At 41.9% G+C, this 4909-nt stretch overlaps 1 long non-coding RNA gene across 1 annotated transcript; it reads left to right on the top strand.

Moving 5' to 3' along the window:
* Positions 1 to 206: 206 nt before the first annotated feature.
* On the top strand, positions 207 to 3825 carry LOC116652410. The gene is made up of 3 exons (XR_004309004.1): positions 207 to 291; positions 608 to 692; positions 3571 to 3825. It is a non-coding gene; the product is annotated as an uncharacterized LOC116652410 (long non-coding RNA).
* Positions 3826 to 4909: the final 1084 nt, after the last annotated feature.

Genomic DNA, 4909 nt, shown 5'->3' with positions numbered 1-4909 from the left:
CAGTAAAAGAGCTACATGCTAACAGAGCTCTTCTCTCTGTGAGCTGCATGGAGCAGAGCAGGCTGCCAGCTCTGTCCCCTGCCAGGTCTCACACTTTGCTCTCAGACTCCCAGCTCGTGGGGTCTGGATGGGGAGAGGTGGCACCATCATGGCCACATCCCACTCTGATGAAGTGTGCAGAAAAGGGCACAGTGTCAGAGCCTGCAGGCTGCTTGGCCAAAGTGCAGGGAGCTTGAGGAGAGACCTACAAGCGAGCAAGGGGAGAAACCTCTGCACATTCCCATTTGCTGGGTAGGACAATTCTGGCCACAGCACATAGCATCCTGGGGAGTGGGACCCTTGGGCTGTTGAGAGGTTTGTTAATGGATCTCCTAGGGATTGATGGATTTAGTGGGTGAAGTAAGTCTGCTTCTATTTATTTTATTTTTTTGGCAGCTGCTGCAAGTGGAATTTTATGCATTTTTCTGGCTGTTAGTGCTTGTCTGGGCTATTTAGATGTTGAGGTACACTTGTTTCCACAGTGGTGGACCTTTTTTAGAAAGCAGCTGGGACACCTTCTGCAAGGACACATTGTGGTACACTTCTCTTTACAAGATGTTCTGTGTAGCTTTACAGATGAGCTCTGAAATGGTCCTGGAAGTGTGAATGGCAGATGATTATAAGCTCAGCCATAGATTAGAGAGGTTATGGAGGTAAGCCATTGTTGTGCATGGTCTACTCACATCTTACCTTGTGACAGTCTTAAAAACTGTGGTGGGGGGGACACTATGTGTGTATATTCATATGTAAGGGTGAGTGCTGCAGACCTGATTTTCCTTCTCACTTTAGTATTCTCCTCTATTCTGCTCTTTTACTGCCCTTGTCAATTCTGAGGGGTTTAGGTCGCTTTCTGCTTCTGGCTTGAAGTATATTATACAGATCAGGTCCAGGGGGGATGCCTTGCTCAGCCATTAGTAGGTCCTTTTCTCTCTCAGTTCACTGAAAGCTTTTTGGTAGACAATGTAACATTCCTCAGTTTGAGGCCTTCGACTATTCTGTGTTTGAGAGCACTTTGCATGTCTTTTCCCTTCTTAATTTCTGCAGAAATCACTGCTGCTGCAGTCAGCTTTATGTAGTACAGAAACCAAAAGGACCTCCTTCTATTGATGCACTCCTAACATCTTCTTATTTATGTAAGAAGCATTCATTTCCTCTGACTTCCATATAAAAATCCAAGAAATGAAATTTTCTGTGCAAAGCGAACAAGGGTGTCAGAAGCTACAATCTTCTCTAATATAAATCAGAGCAACTGTGCATGAGTAAAGCATTGCTCTAGGCACAGATCTGGCCTAGAGCAATATTTCATTTTCCTTATAATCTTGCCCTATAATTCAGTTCCTCTCAGCCTGTAATACTTTCTCTGCACTCTGTGAACACCCTCCAGCTTGTTTCTGTCTTTCTCTTCTTTGGTTATTCAGGACAGAGATGGGGCAGATGCTGAAATCTGCCAGCCTCCAAAAGTGGTGGTTGTCCTGCTGTCCAGGTGAGGCCAGATCCGAGCTCTATCCACACCGCCTGTTTGTTCTCTGCCTCCTTACTGCACAGTCTCTGCTGAAGGGAAGCAGCTCTCCACAGAATTGCCTTATCTGCTACCTCATCATCTTGCAAATTCTTATCTAGTGTGAAACGCAGTTATCCATAAATCTCTTCTTCCTATCAAGACTTATCCCTGACGCCTTTTCTAAGATCATGAGATGGTTTATAAATACACGAAGCTGTAGATACTTCACTACATTTGGTAAATGCCAGGATATGGTGCATACTTTCCTGAAGCCTCTGTGGTAATATCAGCTAGCAGTCCCACTTTATAGCACAAAGCATTTCTTCAGCTGCTTCAGTGAAGGTTAAGAAGGCAGTCGTATCTATAGGGAGTTATTCCAAATGTAATGTCCTTTTCTAGTATCACAAATACAGTAAGACCCAAAATTAAACTCTACTGTTTTCTCAGTTGGGACACTTAAGAATTTGCTGTGAGATTATGATCTTGTTGTGAAATTATGGCCTGGAAGATCACTGTCCCTCTGCTGTTACACCCCACTGAGCGTTACTGATTTTCATAGTTAATCAACTCTTGCCCTAAGTTAATTGATGTCCTCATTATGTCATATTTAACTGCATCTTAGGAGAGTCTTTAGCCATTAACTTCTCTTATACCAGTTAGCCATACAGCTTTGGAAATAGTGAAGAAAGGATCTCAAGAACAAATTGACTGTTATTGTTGCCACTGTATCACCAATTAAATACACAATTAGAAGGAGAAGTTATCACAACCCTACATATTCCTCACTCTGTGAATCTAATGAATGTTCAATAATTAGCAGCAAACAAGTTATTTCTTACTGGCGACAGTCAAATAGCTGCAATTGAGGGTTTATAACCCAGTACCAAGGAACTGAGGTTTTCATATCCGACTTAGGAGTTTCAGAGATATCAGTGCTCTAGTGAGAAAGCCTCATATCCTCACCCTACAGCTCCTTTGAAAGACTGAGTGTGCTGAAATTTGAGGATGAGAATATAATTCCCTCTCTTTGGGCTGTGAGGATTGAAGGAAAGGTGATATTCTGTTACCTGGAAGGGCAGATTTTTAGGTGGGGGATGAGAGAAATGGATTAGAGAGAAATGGATGAGAGAAATGATTAGGGCTGTTGCTATGAAAGGAAGTTACCTATTGTTTTCAATTAACAGGTTCTTGAGTCTTAGTTCTTTGAATCTTTTCTCATTGCTGTAAACTTGAGTTAGTGAGATGCTTTTCTCTGATTCCCTCAGTTCTCAGTGCTTTCTACACCCTGTGCTGTGTCAGCCTCTGCAAACTCTCTGCTTCAGTGCCACACTGACTGACCCTCTTGCTGAGTGCTTACTTTTGCTCTTTCCTGTTCCATTCACCTCTTAATCCTAGTTAAAAGCTATTTGAAGGTTTGATCTTTGTAAGCATTTTACCTAAGGCGTGATTCCATCTCAAATCTTAATCCCAATAATCTTGGAAACCAACCTGTCTGGCCAACCTAAAAACCTCCCTTGTATAACAGGATGACATGGACACTGCAGATCAGTATCCTCACTAACACCTGATGCTTACTCAGGAGACTCAACTGAGATCCTGGCCCAAGGCTTCCTGGCAGGAAATCCACGTAGTTATTCTGCAGATAGTTAAAACTGCACTTTGAGTTGTTGCATCAGGGCACAGTCTATCACTAATATTATCTTTCAAAATTCCCAGCCTTACATATCATGATGTGTCATGTCTGGTGAAAAGCAATGCATGATTTGACTGATGTGCAGTAGCTGGGGCAAACTTATTAGTCACAATGAGCCTATTAGTCATGTTACGTCTGCCTCAGTGCAGAGAGGTTCCAGTACAAGTACAAGAAATAGCTTCTGTATATAAAGCACAGTTGAGTAAAAATCTGCCTTTGACAGCAGGTACCTTCAGTTTCAAATCACTTTATGGCTGATAGAAGATATTCTGATGAGTGTCCTGTGTATCAAGAAAAAAGAATAAATAAATAAAATTTCCAAATCTTTTTGTCAAAGACTGTAGGAAATAGATGTAAACCCAGTGATGTATGAAAATGGCATCGTCGTGGTTTGAAATGCCTCCCTAAGGTCAACTGTCAGCCCCCAGAGCCAGAATTCATGGATCGAGCATTTTACTACACAGCTGATGTGAAACAACCAAAAGCTGAAATCCAGCCATAGCTGGAAGAGCTGCTTCACTTCTGAAAACACTATACTGTGGATCTGGGTCCATCATCAGGCTTTATCTGATCTCCATCTGGACACAAATATTAGCAGGTAACCAGAGGAATTAATATTGCAAGTCTACTCATAAAAATGTTTCCAGGCTTAATTACCACCTTTGTTAAAGAAATGGAGACTCTTGTTTTTTTTCTAATTGGATTTGTCTGGCATTGATTTTCAACTGGCAATCTGTGACTGATTGGAAGCTGGTCCCTTGTTGCATAGCAGTGGATTGAGCTTTTCAGACAGTGAGGGGAAGAAAGTGAAGACGGAAGAGGATTTGTCTGGAGGAATTTTATTGTTGTTTGTGTTTCTTTTTTTGCTCTGTTTTGTTTTTGGCAAAAATTCCCACAATCTTATCATTGAATGGCAAAGATTTATGTAATTTTTCAGGGGCTGATCAGGGCTGACTGCTCTTGTGGCCAACATCCTGTGATAAGATCTCAGCTTCTGTCTATATGGAGGTTAGTAAGTCATTGGTGTTAGTTCTCTAACCCTGGGTGGTTAAGTGTCTGGTTCTGCCATATGGTGATGGTCAATGTTGAGTTGGCTTTTGTATCTAGAAACCCATGCAAAGAGGCATCTGAGCAAGACAAAACTTCACCCGGCTCTGTTGACTGCTTTCAAAATCTTTGCAGAAGACATCTCTGCTTGAGCTCCTGGGAAATCTGACAACTAAATTAACATAAAATCACCTACCAGCAACACCAGTATTTTATTCTTTCCAAGGTTTAGATCCATGTCTTAGATATTTAGGGACTGAAGAATCCTGATGAGTAGAGGATTCTTGTTATCTTCCCTGGCTTTAAGGTGGTAAGTTTGATTTTGCTCAAGTCATTAGAAAACCTCTTGTTGATCTGAGTGCTGCTGGATTAAGTCTGCCTGTTGTCCTAGGGAGGGCAGTATTTTATGCAACAGCATGAACTTCTTTCAAAACTTGATATTTACTTCTGCCAACTTGTCAGTTCCGAATCAGCACGACAAGCTCATCCTCTCCCCCTTTTATGAGGCCATCTGGGAGGATGCTGCTCTCATAAGCGCTACCTTTGCATCAGCTCCATCATTTCAAGCAAAAAATTCTCATGCCAAATATAAATGTGGGGAAACAACCCCCTGCTGTTTGTGATAAGTG

The sequence above is a fragment of the Coturnix japonica genome, chromosome 14 (assembly GCF_001577835.2).
Source record: "Coturnix japonica isolate 7356 chromosome 14, Coturnix japonica 2.1, whole genome shotgun sequence".
Lineage (NCBI taxonomy): Eukaryota > Metazoa > Chordata > Aves > Galliformes > Phasianidae > Coturnix > Coturnix japonica.
Note: the sequence above shows the minus strand (reverse complement) of the source record. Positions and strands in the feature narration are given on the sequence as shown.